This window comes from Macrobrachium rosenbergii, chromosome 34 (genome assembly GCF_040412425.1).
Source record: "Macrobrachium rosenbergii isolate ZJJX-2024 chromosome 34, ASM4041242v1, whole genome shotgun sequence".
Lineage (NCBI taxonomy): Eukaryota > Metazoa > Arthropoda > Malacostraca > Decapoda > Palaemonidae > Macrobrachium > Macrobrachium rosenbergii.
Window position 1 is genome coordinate 4,431,620 of NC_089774.1, and position 20,476 is coordinate 4,452,095.

At 38.9% G+C, this 20,476-nt stretch overlaps 1 long non-coding RNA gene and 1 pseudogene across 1 annotated transcript in view; one reads left to right on the forward strand and one right to left on the reverse strand.

Moving 5' to 3' along the window:
• Window positions 1-111: 111 nt before the first annotated feature.
• LOC136856082 (uncharacterized) lies at window positions 112-6,885 on the reverse strand (annotated as a pseudogene).
• Window positions 4,987-20,476, forward strand: part of LOC136856084 (uncharacterized) — a 70,116-nt gene continuing 54,626 nt past the window's right edge. Inside the window, exon 1 of the long non-coding RNA XR_010858229.1 lies at window positions 4,987-5,106. This is a non-coding gene — a long non-coding RNA (uncharacterized lncRNA). The remainder of the gene's footprint in view (window positions 5,107-20,476) is intronic.

Genomic DNA, 20,476 nt, shown 5'->3' on the forward strand with positions numbered 1-20,476 from the left:
TCCTATATTTTGGGCCTGGGTGAGATGAGGACATTTGGTCAGTCAGTCACCACTTCCAGGTACCCTTTATTCAAATACTACAAGTACTACTACAACAACTAATAATAATAATAATAATAATAATAATAATAATAATTAAGAAATTAATGACAAGCTGTAACCATACAGTCACTTTATGTGTAAACAAAGCCAGATCAACAGGGATTGTGGCTGTACATCTGATAGAACCCAGCGCAGGAACGGCAGTTGTCGTAGAAGTTTTCGTTGGTCGTCTCCTCGAACGTGTGAAGCCAGATATTCAGTGGTCCATTTGTCACCGAGCTAATTGGGGACTGGAAGAGGATGGATGTGTTTGTTATGACAACAATAAGAACAATAGGAAAAAGCATATTTACAAAGAAACAAACATAAATAACAGCTGTACATCTTGGTTATTCTGGCAACATACTGTCAGTTCTTGACCGGCTGCCTATCCTAATCCAGAGGTCCACAACGGATATTTTATTCCTTCTGACATGTAGCCACACTGACAAGCCACCTACAAACGGTATAGTCTCTGTTGTCAGTAGGCCAGCTTGATCTGAATCAACCACTTACCAACTATCTATGAAAAAACACAAAAATCTAAAACAATATGATTTTCAAATGGCCCTGATGATACGATTCCTGGTTGCTTTGGTAATATCTGTAGATAGTAGCAATGCTGTGTGCAGTAAAACATTTATTAATCTATAATATTTTTAAGAATAAATGGAGGTTTATTTCTAATGGACAATGTTAGCTACTCCACACACTCGAAAAATCCAAAGCAGGTAAAAATAATAAACATTTATTCAGCTGTCTGCAAGAACATATTTACAACTTACAGAGCAGAATCCTGGGTTAGGATTAGTCAAACTATACCAACAATTAGTTCGTCATTTGCTTACCGGCACTTGGTTGATGGATTCAAAGCCTGGAATGTTGACCCCAAATTGGCAGTACATGTTTCCTGCGTTCAAGATTGGATTAATCGTGTTGCCGTTCGTTTGCCCAACTGGAAGTCGGTAAATGTCCATGCATCGGATGAAGGAGTACCCAAGGGTGGTTAGTGTTGTGGTGCACAGATTCTGGGTACAGTGAATAGAAGAGTTACTTACATCTTGCTATTATTGACTTAGTTTTTTAGATTCCTTTTCTGTATAAACATAGCACTTAATCAGAATAGGAATTAAGATCCTGGCTTTACCAGACTGAAATCAATGGGCAATTTGAAATTCTGTACTCATGCCTAGCTTTTCCTAGGACAGATTTCCTAAGACATGAGACTCAAGTAGAATGAGATATTTAAGACAATTGGTACCAACTCATCTGCAATAATTTGCAAGTCCTCGGTCAGCTGGATACGTAACGGCTCTAGCTTGCTAGATCTGCCCAGTGACTCTGCCTGGACAGTGATCAAGTTTTGACAATGTTGACATTCTGTCCAGCTGGCTGGAAATTCTGTAGAAAATCTGTTCAAGCAGAGTAGAGCAAACATTTCTGGATGACAGTGTTACAAAGAGTTGGTGAAAGAAGACAACAGGTGCTGGTGCTTTGCCTAGGAGGGAGATCAGCTTGATTGGCTATTTACAGGCGTCTGATTCGTACAGTAACAGAGTCTACAAATTCTACTAGGCTGTGGTTGCTGGGTAGTCAGACCAGTAACTGTTAGTAGCGTACAACTAAAGTGATTTTTGGAGACAGGGGCCAGCAGGACAGGCAACATCATGCTGTTATTGAGGCAAACCCAGTGAAAACAAGAAAAAGGACTGAAGATGCTAGACATGACTCTCAGAGAAGGAAAGGATATAGAATCAGGAAAAAAAAATGAGCATTAGGAAAAAGAATGTCACTGAACTATGCAGTCTGAGGGGAACTGACCCTCGCTAAGGGGTGCCCATAGTTTGTTGATAACTGATCAACTTACCTTTTCCTTCCTGAAGCATATGGCATAGTCCATGCCAGCTAGGTATGGCCCTCCGTAGTTAAAGCTGGCAAAGCTCCCAGATGCCCCTGTGTAATACTGGCCACAGCCACCTGGCACTGCAATCATTGAAATAAAAAAATTTGAATGAATTGCTGAAACTCATAAAGTACTAAAATGAGGCAACTGAGTAATACTGATTCAAATAAAGGAATTATTAAACTTCTAAAGATGCAAAACTATAATGAAAAATTAAGTGTTAAATACTGTAAAACACTCTTCCAGCATCCAGACTCCTAAAAGGCATGTTGAGAAGCCCTTGTTTTTCCTTGGTCCTTCCTCCTTCCCCAAGGGACTGATCTCTGGTCTTTCTCTGGCGAGGTGATGTAGGTGACCACCAAACCAAGCACCAGACGAGGCAAGTTTGTTATACTGAATCTTGTAAGACATCTTTGAAGACTCACTAAGCCACAGTGAGGTTGGAGAGCTAGCAAAGCCATTCACCGAGTACAGTAGACCACAGGGGGTCGCCTCAGAGTTTCAGAGGGCCACGCTGTAGTTCAGTAGACACTGATCTGTGCTAACAAGACAAATGGCGCACAGACCAGAGTGAAACTCAGGGACCACAAGAGAAAGTCTGTGGGACCACAGGAGCTTCATTCAGTGAACCAAGGCAAAACAGAAGACACTCACCCTTTTTGGAACATTCAATCATTGTGACCTTGATCTTGAACTTTCTGTCGAATGAAACTGATGAAGTGTCGAAGTTGAACACTGTTGGGTTCGACTTTCCATTAACATCTAAGTAAACTGGAATAATAATAATAATAATAATAATAATAATAATAATAATAATAATAATAATAATAATAATAATTAACCTTCGTATTTGAGAGACGGGGTATCTTGCCATGTTTAACACCAAAATCATGAAAATCATCTGCTAAATCTGATATATAAAGCAGCATTTACATAAAATAAATAGGGTCTTTTACTATTACTTAACATCATGAAGTTTAATCTAGACAAAATCCTCAATCTGATATATAGAGCAACTTTACATGAAATAAAAAAAAAAGTCCTTTACCACTATTTAGCATCCAAGAAGTTTAATATAGACCAAACCAAACCTAACCTAACCAAACTTGACTAACTTAACCTAACATAGCCTAAAAACATACCACCCTAAACTAAGCTAATACTTACAGTGCCAGTTAGCTGGAGAGTTACCACATAGGTAAGTAAACTTCCTTTCTTCTGGAACGGTGAACTTGTCTTCATTACAGATGCCTGGAAGAGAGAAATGGACAGGAAAGGCCTTATGGGTAACTTAAACTGTTTGCAACACCCCCTCCCAACCCCCTTTTATAACTAGGGGGTGATGGTATATGTTTTGGTGTACTGCTGATCAGTTACATCTATCTTTCCCTCTTTCCCAACGACAGCTGTCTGGCAACCATGTGCATGATCAACCGCTAAGGAAAACAGAGGCATGATGAAATTGTCAGGAAATCGAACCACAAATAAAATGTGTAACCACAGAACGGTTGAACGCCATAAATATACTCGGACATAAATAAACTCACACTGATTATTAAGCATAAACATATATGTAAGCATATATAACGTATTACACGTGTTAATCCATGACAATTAAACTATAAATGAACTTAATACCTACAATAGTCAACTACGATCTAAAAATTTCAGTTTTCGAAATATTTTGCAAGAAATTCCTTCCTCCATAAACTCCTCTGGATCATCGCTATTCAGAGTTATCTACGCACACGTTGTAGAGAGAGAGAGAGAGAGAGAGAGAGAGAGAGAGAGAGAGAGAGAGAGAGAGAGAGAGAGAGAGAGAGAGAGAGAGAGAGAGCACATCACTCCTTCAGATTCAGTCAGACTGATGAGGGGAAACGATAAACAAGGCACATCAACTATAAGAGCAGTATGCCAAACAGAGACAAATGAGTCTAAAAAATAGCTCCCAGAGTTGAGACACAGTCATCTACAGCATCTGATATCCACGCCCTTAGCAGAGAGACACAAACGCCACCTACCGGAGGAGGACATGAGGCGACACTTACCATAATCGTTGGGCTGACTGCTGGCGAACTCCGTGAAGTCGAGGCGTAGCTGACAGATATCAGAGCCACGAGTGATACTCATGCTGCACGTACGGGCTTCGTTGTACGTGCCCGGGTAGTTTGGGCTCAGCAGATACGTGCAGTTGCTCGAGGACGACCCCCACAGGTAATAGATTCTGCAAGGTGGAGATAAATATAAGAAGAGGGGTTAAGCTTGGGTGCAATGCCGTCCCTAATGAGATACGGAGCAGCACTTCACCTTGATCTGGGATATCATCGTAGTTTATAATAACACATTCCATATTTGGAACAAAACAACATGTCGTAACATAAAACAGCATAGCAGGAACATAACAAAGCATAAAACATAACGTAGCATGACAAGAATGAGATAGTATATATAATATAGCATAGCATAGCAGGAACAACTTAGTAAAGCAAGAATGAGATGGCGTGGTACAACTTTGGCATAAGCAACATGGCTTTGAAGTAGCCTAGCACGGCAGTATATTATAGTACAGTATAACGTATCGTAACAAAGCCATGTTCGGTCACCCTTTACCTCACAGACTGGAGAAAGAGAGAGCACAGTAGATATCCAGATGTTAACAGACAGAAACGATTCAAACAAACCAGTTATAATCCCCGCAAGCAGAACAGACATTGCAAGTAAACCACAGCCCATCAGAGCTTACTAATTAATGTGTAAGGTTCAAAATGACCCAGGGGCTTATTCGAGAAAGCATTTAAGGTTCAAAATGACTCAGGGGCTTATTCGAGAAAGCATCTACAAGATAAAAAAAAGAGATGAGATCAAATAAAACGAGCTCTGATGACGAATGCACTTGAAGAAGAAGATGAACACAGCCAATTCGTCACCCATGGCGAACTCACTGTAGCAGCAGGAGCCGAAGCCCTTTGCGCAGGTGCCAACGACCGTCCCTCCAATGGACGTGCATTCCTTCTGCGTCAAGCAGGTACCGCTCTCCCCTCCGCCGGTACACGGGCTGTTAGCAAATCTAACGACGGTGAAGACTGGAAAAAGAAAGGAAATGTTGGCATCGTGACTCCAAGGTACGTAATGACCTGAAGTCCAATTGAATGATTTTGTTTACATTTCGCGCCGTTGGATTTCTGCTCTCTCTCTCTCTCTCTCTCTCTCTCTCTCTCTCTCTCTCTCTCTCTCTCTCTCTCTCTCTCTCATCATCATCATCATCATCATCAAAGCCTTAATCTCAACGTTTACTTCACCTGTGATATAAAAACAATATGATAGAATATTTACATTTGCAACATGGCAGATAATTCTGCTCAAAAAGGTGATTACACTTCTAAGTTATTTTCTCAATTAAAATATAGTATATGAGAGGTTGTATTGTTTTAAATAGCAAAATAATGTAAAATATAAGATTAAGGTGTAGTAAACCAATCAATTTAGTTTATTCTGATTTAAATTGAGGTAACTGAGCTGCTCAAACATTGAATGAATAATGCTTAATTTGGTAAATGACAAATAAACCTATGAACAATTCAGACGAAAAGCTAGGACAAGTTACTCGTTCACTCACTCAGACGGTCATCACGAACCCCACTGTCAGTCAGGTTCCTCTGGTCCTCTTGCAATGATCCCAGGTCAGTTCGGCGGTTCCCGTCAACGTATATAGAAGGGAGGTTCCCGTCAGTTCCGTGGAAATTGGAGCGGAACGGGGCGTCAGCTGGCGTGAAATTAGCTAGCAGTTTCCCGTCAGAACACAGCTCTCGGATCGACTCCTCGGTGATTTTCTCGCTGGAAGTCGCCATTCTTGGAGTAACTGTTATGGAAATGTTTTTATGAGTGGTGTTGTACCATTTGGGACGTTGTATTTGTAAAGAGGTGCGTAAAACACAAATGGAAATGTCTGAATGTACACTGGGGTTCAGTTGTCATGGGATGAGTGTCTACCTAAAATAGAACAGAGAGAGAGACAGAGATGTCCAATGGCTTTCCACGGCCTGGTTATTCTGGACCACATAACTGCCGTGACAGTACCTGCCAACCTGTCATTGGATAAATTGCCTGCCAAATGTTTGCATGCACGCACTCACACACAGGCACGTAATGCTCTTAACATTTTTACGGGGTTTCTGAATGAGGGGACATTTTGGCTATTATATGATAGAAAATAAACAGCGTTTTCTTGCCATATTACCCTGACGTTTCTATATATAAACAACTCTTACCATATATCTACAGAACTTTCCTCCTGCTTCTGTTTTCCCAGTCTAGTAATAACCTTCCATCCTTTGAGAGGCATCTAGCTATTGGCCTTCCATTACAGCTTTTGTTGTAAATTTTTGGGGTCAAATTTCATGCTTTATCATTTTTATTAGCTTTATTCAGGTCTGGGCTAGGCACGGGAACTGTGTTCCCCAGTTCCATTGGCATTTAAATTTAAATGAGGATAATATAAGAGAGGGTCTGTGCAGCAAGTTCTGATCATAGGGACGTTGCTTGCCATTTAGAATCTTTGACTAAGATACCCTCATTTTGCAGTAATGACAGTCAGGCACGGCCTGGACAAAGGCACAACTAAACATGGAGGTTGTTACTTATAGACTTGGGTTGTTACATAGAAAAAATAAATACATGAACACTTATTGTATTTGTATGATACTTACCAGGGACATCCCAGCTGGAGAATGCAAGATCCAGCATCGAATACCACAGGACCAACTTGAACAGAGAATATCTTTGGGCTTTCATCTTGCGTTTCTAGACGTACTCTCTAGATTCTAGACCTTCTATCTATATTTTCTACTGGTACTTTTTCAGATGGTGTCCACAGCACCTTGGGAAAACTCAAGTGTTCTACTTATATCACAGTCGAGTCAGGTCATTTCAGTAACTTCGTTTATTTTCCTGAAAAATACAGATTTTTTTTTTCAGGAATTCTCCAAAACATCACAGAATTTATTTTGTAAAAGATATATTCAGTTCGACTTTTTGACATATCTAAGTCATGTGCTATTTAATTTTAATTTTCATTTACAGTGTAATGACATATTTTTGACAGATACCGAATTAACTCCACAAAAATAAGATTGACAATCATAAATTCGTCACATTCCGACTCATCTTATTTACATGAAGCTATGTTTTTTAGTATTCTGGAATGAATACTCATCATTTTTAATTATTTTAAAAATACTGATAAATATAAACTGAAATAATAATAGATTAATCTCACTGCGTTGGTTCCACTCAAGCTGGCAATAATATTGAAGACTATAAAATAATATTGACATTATATTAAGTAAAGCCTTTAAAGTAACAACGGATTAATTTCACAGCAAATTTAAATAATCCGTAATTGGTTCACATCATTGCAAAGCTAAAGTTATCTAGAATAATATTCGATTTTCGTTGGAGAATCCTGACAGATAACGCTCCAGAATACTGTGGAATCACAGCGCGGCAAAAGTGATCTGTACGAGTCGTTATTTTTCCCGCCATAAACAAAAATGCGGGCAGATACCACTCAGCACATAATAATAATAATAATAATAATAATAATAATAATAATAATAATAATAATAATAATAAATAAATAAATAAATAAACCAGACGTCTTCACTATCACTGTCGAACGAACCACGCAGGTGAGTCAAATCGTACCAAAATCGGAGTCACAGTTCCGACGATATGAAAACCAAAGCACTTCTGCTTGCGACTGCAGACGATGGCTTACAGGCCGCCTATCTGGCCTCAGGGGGCGGCGCCCCTAGCAGAAGGGGGTGGGGCTTATTTGGGCGAAGAGAAGGTTGAGGAGGGGGAGGAGGAATTTGGTGCTCAGAATATCACTAATGATAACAAAGATGTGGCAGAAAGTCTCCCCAGTGAATCCTCTGTGTCACCAACAGCTGATATTCATTAGCGGTCACCAATCCAAGTTCTGGCCGCACATTCTGGTACTTAAGTTGGTCGGGACACTTGGTTTCACCAAGATGTGGACCATGGTTTGTTCATGGGTTACAGAATGGCGCAGGGGTCCATGAACCTCATTCTAAAATGACTCTACGAATAGCAGAAGATTTATAGCACCTTATGAAGCATATATAAGTACACATACATACAATACATAGGCCTCTCATATGCATGTGAATCACTGCACTGTATATAAATGCTTGCCTGGACGTCACAGTTTTGCAAGCGCAAATTCAGGTAACTGTCCGCAAGCAATTACATGCAATTACTCGTCTTTCCCCCCGAGAGAGAGAGAGAAAAAAAAAAACTTCCGGTAACATCAACATAAGTCATACGCTTGTCTAGGATGTTTTTAATCAAATTTGCTTTCCCTATTTTTCAAAACTCTCTTAATGCATTAATAAAACCGACCTCTTATTGATAGGTAGGATTAAATTGACGGCCAAAGGTGACCTCAGAGCCTTCATCTTTTCCGAAGAAATAGCAGATTCTGGCCAGGTTGCTTTCTGCCGAGTCACTGTTCTTGAAAACCCGCAAGTTTTTTCAGCATAAGTCGTGCAAATTAAAGCCTTATGCCACGCAGACATAAAGGCTAATCATTCTAGTCAAATGGCCTCGTGCCTTTAGGACACCAGTTCCATATGGAACACAAAGCTTCCTGGAAATATACGGTTCTGCTTACTTTATGGCCTCAAGAATATTTATAATGGATGACTTATTGGTTTTATTCATGACAGTTATCCAGGTCATTTTTGTGATTGGCAACGAGTCACAAAATATCCTAGAAGTCAACAACGATTGAGTGGCGAAGATTTATAGAGTGGACATAGGCCTACACAACTATGGCTCAGTAGACCTATATAGTCTTGCGCACGCCCTTGTTTTTCTAATTAAGAATGGTATTAGAAACATACGTTTTGATCTACACATACAGGGGTTTCTTAGAAGTGCAATCTACATTTGTAGCCTATTTGACAAAGCATTGGTGGATTTTCCTCATCAAATATAAACTCTGTCGCCATTAATGTTCCCCAAGACTTATACTGCCGATAAAACAATTTGATGCAACTTTATTAGGGTCGATACACTCTGAACGATAATTGGAACGATTCCAAAGCTTATAACTAGAAAAATCTATTTCACGGCGTGTATACCTTAATTTAATCACGTTAGTTATTACACTATAAAGTATATTTGTACACAAGTTGTAATAAAGTTTGGTGAGACTAGTCACAGCTTCTCTAAATGTGAACCATTTTTTTTATCTAGGGTGTTTTGGGAATCTAAATTTAACAAATTACTACATTGGCTTAGCATCTTTAGGTCTTTTTTTCTGCTTTAAAATCTTGCTATAGTCTGTAGGTTTTAAAATATTCCCGGTACCTGCTAAAGGAGTAATTTTATCTAAAACAAGGTTTCCATATTAACTTTAGTTTTTCTTTATCTTTGGAACCACTGAAATAGGTCACCATAGCCGTAGAATGTTTGCAATGCTGGACGAAACAAACATTTTAATTTAAGCATTATATTTGTCAAGTTGACTTGATCTCGACTGAACTCTTGACTTCTGTGGACAATTATTATTATTATTATTATTATTATTATTATTATTATTATTATTATTATTATTATTATTATTATTATTAATGTACACCCATTTATATTTGACAAGATAGAGCCTCCAGGCTTATTCGCTCACAATAGACGTACAGAGAAATGGTATGAGTATAAGAATGATATATTGATTTTAAAGAGCCATTAAATTTTATTATAAATCACTCATGAGTAAACAGAAGCTGAGATATATAATTAATATAAATGAATCAAGAGACTAAAGCGATATATTATCTTTAAACACTCCTTGAGAGAATCACACCAGTTCTGTAACCTTTCATTTTCCTGACCCATAAGAATTTCTCGACGTTATGAATATTCATAATAATAATGATATCTACCCTTGCTGTGTATGTGAAGATGGTAATACCGTGTCAGTTCTGCACAGTAGGTTCATATTTAACAACGTATTTAAAGAATGAACACAGCATTTGGGATGTAGCCTAGACCTATATTCCTTTTTCAACGAGAATGACAACCAGTTTTGGGGGAAATTGTTTATTCTGTAACGATAACAATTACATACGATTCAAAATAACCGTTAGATAATTTAAAATGCATTTAAATTAATAATAACATGTAAGTCTTGGTTGGACTGTTCGGGCAGAATTAAACTTGGAATATATTCTATAGCTTGCCATCGAATGAGTATAGAAAATTAGAATATAGAAAACGAGCTCAGTCTAAGTATTTAAACTTAGACTGAATTGAAAAAAAGAATGATATATGTCGTATTTTGTTTAATCTCAGCTTGTTTATTTATATCAGAATTGTTCTGTAGTTGTAAATATATAAAATTGGAATTCACCAAAGATTTGAATAACGATTCACCCAAAGTTCACCTTTTGTTTTTCAGAGGTAGCCGAGTTTTTTTCCTTATTTATTATTTATTAAGGCTTCTTCAAGAGCCAAATTCATTACAAAATAAAATAAAAAAGACATAAATATATTTTTATAACCGTTAACATTCCTAGGCCTATAATGACACCTGAATCTCTAGTAGGCCTAATCATACCTTGAGTGGTCGGTGGTTAGACTTCTTGTTCGTTGGCAATTTAAATCAATATATTTTGGGTAAAAGCACGAAAAAAGTTAATTATTTATGGAGTATTTATTATTATTATTTATTTTAAATCCTGAGGTATTAGTAAAATTGAAATTAACGGGAGGATTATTGCACTATTACATAATTATTTTTAAATCTTTCGCGTTTCAATTTGTCCTGATGATTGCACCCGACAGTTGTCGAATAGAGATGTATTCGTATTTCTCTTGAGTTTATCCCGTAAGGAAATTCCTCTTCTGAGTCGAATTTCCAATAATCCTGAAGATATAAATTAATTACATTGAATAGGACTTGACAAGGAGTCGAGAACCGCTGAAATTGGAACCGGTTCCTAAGAGTAACTGAATGTGACACACCTGGAATCCATTGTAAAGTTTTATTACCTGCAATCCAAGAACAACATATGTATTTAATTTATACCTACATTAAATAAATTGTTGTTTAGAAGTTTAGCATTTTATAAAACATCTTTGTTTCGGCAAAAGAAAAAATCTAATTACGAAAACGTATTTTTTTTAGAAAAATAATTCCAACCATTGGAAAATAAACATATGCTTCTTATTACTGTCAGTTAACGCAAAATAAAATTATATAATCTTTTAATTATACTGAACGTGGTTGGAGAACCGCTCTTTGGGAACCGATTCGTAGGTAACCTCTTTGGAACCGGTTCCTGCCCAGCCCTATTATTTACTTCTAGACAACCTTTATAAATATACATATTAATTAGCTCAGTGTATATTAAACGCTAAGTATACTTCATGTATTCATTTAAAACATTTTTACAGCAAAAACATTATTAAGTCTATTTCAGTCAATTATAAACAAAAATGTCGATTTCACTGGAGCTCATCAAATGTATATCTATAGTTTTTCTAAACATTAAATACGTTAAAAAGACAATTGTATTTTATCTTGGTTATTACTTTTGAATTATATCAATAAATCAATTTTAAATGAGTAAAGATCGTAATATTCCTTGATAAAGGGTTAAATTTGATTTAAACACTCGATAAGCACCCAACCCCAAAACAAGGAATCCAAGACGTTTGTTTTGTTTTTAAGTTTCTTGATTACCATCTTGACGGTATTGCAAAGTTTATGTGTTATTTGCTTATAAAATGGAAGGATTATGCCAGGACAAAATAAATGGAGCTTAATTGCAGGCCGAGAGTTAAAAAGCTATCTTGGAAAATACCGAAAAACTAAATAAAACTCAGGCTAAACCTACTTGTGTCAAGATGACCGGCCATTGGTAAGTGAGGAGCCAACAAATTAATTTTTTTTTACTTTTTTTTTTGTTTTGCTCAATAATAATATAATAAATATTTTCGAGTTTGGCTCAATAATAATATAAATAAATATTTTCGAAATGCATTGCTATGGTGTAGTGAGACCTGTTAATTTTATTTCATACAGTAGAACTAAGTGTTAGCTCCATGTCGTATGAAGTCGGGTATTACTTTGGAAATCGACATTTTCAATAATATTTTGGTTCCTTATCAAGTATTTACCATTATTTTTTGTCGTTCGACTGTAATTAAACCGTAATTAACCTCAGAACATTATATTATTGCCATTGAACATGCACAGTTTTATAGGGGAGCTTTTGGTAAAAAGTCGAGTTTCTGTAACCCAGGGGGTTTGGGGGCAGAGCCCCCCATCTAAGTAGTTAGGGTACGTTAGGTTAGTATGGTTCCTTTTACAATAGATTTCATTAGCCAATCCCTTCTTGAACGTATGGCTCCCTAATGTCGTGCAGAGCTATTACTTAGAAATACTTTTTTATTAGTTTGTCCCAATAGTATAATAAAGAAATATTTTTTAAATGCATTATTTTGTGGTGAGACTTATTTTATTTCGTACATTACTGCAACCGGGTAAATTTGTGGACTGTCATTTAGTTTCATGTTTCTTAATATTATTTTGGGGGTTGCTGGTTGAAATATTAATATTGATGTCAGTAACTAACCAATACCAAATTTATCACAAATGGTCGATTGTTGTTCATTTTGGTTTATTATTTTACTTTGCTATGCCATTAGGATTTAGGCTACTCGATGTTGGAGATTTCAATGTTGTGATCTAGAGTCTCCTTAACATGCTTAGTATAAAACTCATTCTCACGTCTGGCGTATATTTACTGCTACCAATATATTTAGCAGCGAAATTTGTCACCTATTTTGGATTGGATTTTTTCTTAAGTTTTGTACTTGTTAAGAATCTCATGAGAAGAGAACTCTTTTCCAACTGGTTATCATGTGTTCTATGCATCTGTGGCCATTTTCTTGTTTGTAAATGAATTTTGTATTTGTGTGTGTTTATGTATGTAAGTATGTATGTTTCCTTTCCCCTCCACATTAAAAAGTAATTTGGAACTGCAGTGGGAGTTTGGGATAACCAAAAACAAGTGTAATTCACCTGTTAGAAAGCTTGGAAATTAGTAGAAATATCACAGCCTAGGCCTAATCATTTGGAACAATGCTTAATTGATCTTATTGGATTTATGATCCCCAAAATATATATAAAAGCTGGGAAATGTAGTGTGGACAGTTATGGGTATGCATCCTAACATAATGTTCCCTGACCTAATTTAAATTGGGGTGTTAGGCCCTTCCTTGCCTCAATACCCAACTTAACCTAACCTAGCTTTTCATATGAATGCATCCTGACCCATGATACTGGGCCCTTACCTGGTTAAGGGGGACTTTAACTGAGATAGGCACCATAAAAGTTGGGTAAAATACAAGACTGCATCCAAATTTAGGGTGCCAGGTCCTTACCTGGCTTGTGGGTCCCTAGACTCCCCATCTAACCTGACATAGGGCAATGTATTTTGTTGAAGTAAAATAGAGAAACTTGTTAAATCTTCATCATGCTTACCAGGTCTTAACTGAAAACAGATTTATTAACATCATAATCCCATTAGGGTATTAGTGCTTTCAGTGCACCTCACTCAGTGCACTGTAGGCATTACTTGAGGTTCTTTGCGACGTCCCTTCAGCCCATAGTTGCAGCCCCTTTCATTCCTTTTACTGTACCTCCATCATACTTTCCATCCTCATCTAACAATTATTTCATAGTGTAGCTGCGAGGTTTTCCTCAAGTTACACCTTTAAAACCTTTTTAATCACGATATCCTTTTCAGCGCTAAATGACCTCATAGGTCCCAGTGCTGGGTCTTTGGCCTAAATTTTATATTCTATTCTGTTTAACATGATATTGTAAACAGGACATGTGAAAGCGTGGAATCAGAAAATATCGGGGTAAATTAGTGTAAGAACTTGTGAAGTTTTAATTAGCCGAAAAAGATGGGTACCTCTTAAAAAAAAAAAAAAAGTTCTGGTAAGCACTTGTGAATAGCTCATGCACTACAAGCATCTGAAATCTGTGTCCAAAAGCAATAGCTTTGGACTTGAAAAATTATGCAAGCTTTCATATTTTTCTTGGTAAATGCCTAATTCTTTTTCACATGCCCTTGTATTCCTTATGTAAGAAGTCAGAATGACCATCATTCATCCATCTTTTATATTAAATTATTGTTGGCTTTGAATTCAAGTACAGCATCATAGTTTTAGCTTTTATTCTGTAAGTTTTTTTTTTTTGCCAAAAGTGAGAATTGATAGGCCCTTTTAGCTCATGTACTATTACTGAGTGCTTATGAGAGCTATTGTTGACTTTCCTTAGGTTGTAAAAATCTGCTATTTTTAGCCAGTTAAAACTTCATGAATTCTTAAGCTGAAGTACCTGGGTGTTTTCCATCACCTCACAGTTTTCATAACAGAATTGTTTATGGCGACCTTAACTGATATTTGTTCCTGTGGGAATACAAACCAAAGCCTTTTATGCAAGAGTATTCATCACTGCAAGGTGGAATTAGTTGTTCGAACTTGGTAACACAGTAGTTAACTGGTGGTAGGTTGGCATTTTGGGAATCTCACACTCGCCAGCCATCGTCAAGCACTTATTTTTCAGCTGGAGTTTGTTCGGGTTTTGTGATGGCAGAAGGTATGCAAGACATGGACAGTTGCATCACTGCTATACAGTTATGTCCTCTGTCTTGGTTGATTACCACCAGTTTTTTCTTGCTTTGGTAGGTCTTGCACCCCTGAATTATCATAGGGAAATGTTCAAGCTGATCTCCTCTGCAGTGGAAGAGGTTTGGCACGAAAAGGTAGAGGGTCAAAAGTCATTTGCTGATGTTACCATGGGGAAATGATCCCCATATGACTCCACTTAACTTCAGCTCCTTCAAACTGCCGTACCTCCTTCCATGTACTTGCAGTGTCCTCTTGCTTAGTCCGAGGGGCTAAGTGCGGGGAGGTGAATAGCCAGCATGCAGTCTCTTCTAGTGATGAACAAGATATGTGGACCAGATTCTCTTCAAAATTAGACCCCAACCTGTGCTTGCGCCTTTCCACCCTCTACCCCTGCTACATAGGTGCTCTCAGGATGGCTGCTTCGTTGGAGTAATTGCATATGATGTGGCCTTTCCCCAGTATTCCAGGGAGCCCATCTTTTTCTGCATTCCTTGATCACTTGGCTATGGCAGTGTCATTACCAAAGGACTCTTCTGCAGCTGCGACAATTTCCATTCTTACTAATTAGCTAACTGTGGGAGTAACTCCTTTGCCAGCCATCATGCCAGTTTGAGACACCCCCCACCCCCTTGGTATCCATAACAGCTAGTATTCCAGCAGTGATCATGATCCTTGCCTCTACCAGTTCTCTTGCAGCGTTAATGGAGAGCTAGGCTATTCCTCTACAGGTGACTCGTCAGTCTGCAAGGAATATAAATGACCCCTCCATGGAGAGACTCTGGCAAGGACTATATCCCTCCCATCAGCAGGGTCAGGACATAGAGTCAGTTGCTGTGGCCTGCCTGCGGGCAGCATTGTGAAATGAGTCGTTGAACACACTTACTAGCTGTGCTATCACAGATGTCTCATACGGGGATTAGAAGGGGAAAGTCTGGAGGTTGGTGTTAGAAGAAATGGCTCTCACATTCCTCTCACAACATTGTGCCAACTTTTGGGTAAACTTGTATCAAGGAGACGTGACAGTGTGGCCACACTCATCTTGAGGCAACCTTCTCTTTGCAGAATAGACCAGTTCTTGGAACTTCCTTACATTTCCCAAAGAGTGAGTCAAGGGATTGTGACACATTAATCCAATCCTTCACAGATAGCGATACATTCTGTGCCCAGTACATGGAAGGGTTTCCCTTCCATGAGACAATGACAGGACCCAAAGTTTTTTCTTCTCCAAGAAAGTGCCAGAAATCTTCGTAGCCCTTTCTGCCACCTCCTCTGGTTCCATCTAGAATGGTAAGCAAGAAGGGAAGATGCTGAGGTTGGCAGTACCCCCTCTCCATCTGCCACACGTAAGAGTATTACTGTCATGCCATTAGGGGGTGAAGTCCTGGGCAGTCGGTGTCCTTCAGAATAGTCACAGACTACCTATCAAAAAGGCGATATCCTCATTTTCTTGTTTACAGGCAATGTACCCGACCTACCCTTGCAGATTCCCAAGGCTCTTACCCGGTCAGCAGAGGTGAGATGATGTTGGATAAGATTAAACTGGAAGTTGTAGATGCCCACATTCCTAGCTTTTACACTTGTCTCTTCTGGTGGAGGAGGCAACTGGCAGCTGGAGAACCATTGTTAATCTCTCTGGTTTGAACTCTTTTTTTCAAGATGGAAACAGCTTGTCCAGTGTTGGAGTCTATCAGAGAGGGCAACTTCATGATGTCAGGTGATCTAGAGGACTTGTATTTTCAAGTATCTGACCACTTGTCCTTAAGGAAATACTGTACCTTCTTTTTGTTTGCAACAAGACTGGCCACCAGTTTAAAGCTCTGAGCTTCAAGCTGTTGACAACTCCCAGGTGTTCACACAAGTGCTGGGTAAACCTACTGTTGGCTCGACCCCATTCGCAAGGAATACTTATGCTGCGTTACCCGAGTGGTTGTCTAGTTCTGGTATAATCAAAAGCATAGTGACTCTGGAACAGGTACCGCTACCTCGTTTTTGTCACGATTTAAGGATTGCTACAAATGGGGAGAAGCCAAATCTCATGCCCACACAAGCAAGTTCAGGAAGGAATCAGCACAGTTCCTATCACAGCTGAAACAACCAGCTTGTCTGTAGTAAGTAGGCTAATCCTCACTCACCCGTCATCTTTAGAGAAGCTTGTTCTGCACAGGAGTCACCGCCAGTACTCATTTCAGTGGCATCTGAATAGGCATTAGGGGCCTTCAAGCGAAACCCCCTCCCAGCTCGTACCCTTGAGCCAGGATGCGAGAACCTTGCTTGTGGCTAGACCACAGGAACCTCCCCATGAAAGTTTCCCTAAACTCCTCACATCAGGAGATGCCTCTGTTCTTGATGCTTTGAAGGAGGGGTCAGGTGCACAAATGGAAGGTCAGTCTATCTCAGGACAGAGGCTAACCTCCTCTGTACATCAACATCTTTGAAATCTTTGCAGTACTGCTTGGCCTGCAAGCATTCCAAAATCATGAGATGGGTCACTGTAGTGTTGACGAGTGACAACATGACTCTAATGACTTAGGTCATCAAGCAGAGAAATAGTTCCCTTCACCTCAGGCAGTTGATGAAGTAGTATAAATGAGTGGTTTGCTGTGCTGTCTAGCTGTCATCCAGTTACATTCCAGGTAGGAGAAATATTTGGGTAGACCAGCTCAGCCACCAGGGATGAACAGTAGAAAAAGTGTGGTCCCTTCATCCTCTTATGGCAGAAAGCCCTTTTGAGCTTTAGGGAACACTGGTAACTGACATGTTTGCTCTTCAGCTAAATAGGAAGCTCTTGGTGTTCTGCTCTCATTTGTCAGACCCCTGGGCAACCCTGGAGGATGCCTTCCAGCACCCCTTGGATAATTTTGATGTCTGCAGCTTTCTTCATTCAGTTTGATCAGTCCAGGGCTCAGAATGACCTGATAGCTCCTCATTGGCCCAATGACAAGTGGTTTCCAAATCTACTCTAGGGCAAGGAATATACAGATTTCCGAGTGGCCCAATCCTCCATCAGCCACACGTTCAGAAACCACCAGTTGATATGTACTCTTGACCACGGTTTGAAGTTAATAAGCAGTTCCTGAGAGTGAGAGAGAGAGAGAGGTTTTTGTTGCAGGACTGCGTAGATGTCTGGGTATCTCCATATGTCCTCTACTAACATGCAGGGAAAATGGGCCATCTTCTGTGACAAGCATCATAAAAGGGGTCTTTTCTCCCAGGGAAACTATTCAGCTATTCACAGATTTCCCCATCTACCTTTATCAAGACAAGCTCCTCTCAGACCCTCAGAAGATAGGCTATCGCTCCACCTTTAGCAGGTCTTCCGACTGAAGAACATAGACCTTTCTTCCCTAGTAGAGTTGTCTATACTCAAGAGGAGCTTTGAACAGTCTTTCTTAACACGGGAGTTTCAGCTCCTCAAGTGGATTGTGATTCTCATTCTCCACAATTTAAGTCAGGCACTGTACAACCCCTTGAAGGAGGCTATGGGACCAAGATCTCACCCTCGAGGATGTCAGTAGCCTACCAGGAATAACAGTAGGCTTCCTATTAGCTAGAGACGACCAGGCAGTCAGAGTTCCGCTGCAGACCTGCCGTGCTGTTCCATAACAATTCAGACTAGTTCTTGAAGCACCTGCTCACTCACTCCATTGAAATGGAACGTGGAACTTGGCCAAAGGCCAATCGCTGTGACCTACGAGGTAATTCAGCGCTGAGAGGAAAACTGAAAATAGAAAGGTTTAAAAGGTGTAACAGGATGAAAACCTCACAGTTGCACCATGAAAAAATTGTTAAGAGAAGGTGGGTAGTGTGATGTAAAAGAGAGAATATGAATGTAGGTACAATAAGAGGAATGAAAGACTCACTCCATTGGCATTAAACGTGACCCATAGTTTTTGGTAACAGACTTTAACGTGTTGCTCAGATTTTAGCTATCTCAGTTCAAACCTCCAAGTCCAGTTTATGTAAACACCACAAGTCTTTTCTGCTGCAAAATAATTCACCTAAAATGGAAAACTTCAAATACAAAATACTTCAAGTGCATTGAAATCTTCCACAACAATAACTTTTTATAAGGAAAATGTTTACTGTTTTTCCCAATAGAAGAAAACTTAATCAAGATGTTCTTCAGTTAATGACAAAGAAGTGTGAGCTCTTCATCCACCCACCGAGTTAAGTATATCTTAGTTTAACCAGACCACTGAGCTGATTAAGGTTCTACCTATTGTCTCTTTCTCCACAAGTGTTCAAGGAATAGATGCGTAGGATCAAAACATTGGTAATTGTATGAAATTATTTTTCCATCCCAGTGCAAGTGACAGTTAAGATGGCTAGCTGCTATGCTGTTTAGCCTAGTCATCATTTTAATTTAAGATCTGTCTGAGCAGTTGATGCAATGGCAAATATCATGAGCATTTTTAGTGTACTGTCGGGCAGGAATGGGGCTGGACAAGTAAGTTTGGCCATATCTTTATGATCATCATTTAACACTGTACTTGTATATCACGTTATCCCTTTACGCAGTAAGAAACTACCAGAGCTTCTCTTCCACTTCTGCATTTTTCTGCCCGAGTTCCAGACTGGTCTAGATCTTCATCTAAGCCTGTTCTCAGTGACGTTTTGGGCCTTCCTATTTAAATACGTATTTACTTGAAACCTCCCCTTCTCATCACGTCAAAATGACCCTGGTCTTCGAGATTGCAGTCGTTTAAATACCAAGATAAAAATGGGTGAAAATAAAATGCATTCAAATCAAGGAAGAACTTTTTATGTATCTGAGATGAATCTGGAGTTCTGTTGGTGGGGCCTTGCCTGTTTCATGTTGATCTCAAAATCTTGGTTACTAGAAGCATGTCGGTCAAAGACTCTCAGAGTACACTGCAATTGATATATGCAATGGGGTCTACATTGGTCTTCATAGAAAATGGCATTTTTGTTATTGCACGAGATCAAACTAGGATTCCAGTCAAGCATACCAAAACAGGATTATTCTCAGATGCTGTATGTGTTGAGAAGATGCATTTGCATGTGAGTACTATAGGTTAATATGTTTTTGTGTGGGTTATTTTCCAAGATGCTTAAATTAGGAACCCAATCAAAATTCAAACTGGAAAAATTCTTCAAGGAAGGAAAGGGGTTGCAGTTAGGGCACTGAAGGGACAGTGCAAAGAACCTCAAGTAAGACCTACAGTAGCACACTGCAGGCACTACTTCAGGTTCTTGGCATCATCCCTTTGGCCCCTCGCTGCAACCCGTTGTGCCTTTTACTGTACCTCCGCTCATGGCCTCTTTCTTCTATCTTATTGTTGGACCTCTACTAACAATTGTTTCATGGTGCAACCGCAAGGCTTTCCTCCTGTTGCACTTCAAAAACCTTTTTACTCAATTTCTATTTCAGCACTGAATAACAACCTCATGTGTCCTAGAACTTGGCCTTTGGCCTAGGTTTTATATTCTGTTCCATTCACCAATCAAGTTGTGCTTGGCAAAGGGAACAGCAATATCACTACATAAATGTGATTGTACACATTAAATATTGATAATTATTTTAGTATTATTGTATACTAAGTTATGAAACAAGACTGACCACTGCTATAGTAAATACAATACAGTAGTTACTTTAACAAGCAATAATTTAAAGTTTTTGTAGTGGAACCTTCTCCATGTTTGTTGGACTTTTAGGGGTTAGGAGGATATTCCTGATAGCTAAAGTTACATTACACACTACTGTGGCAAAATTTATGAGCTATCATTATCTCTGCCAAA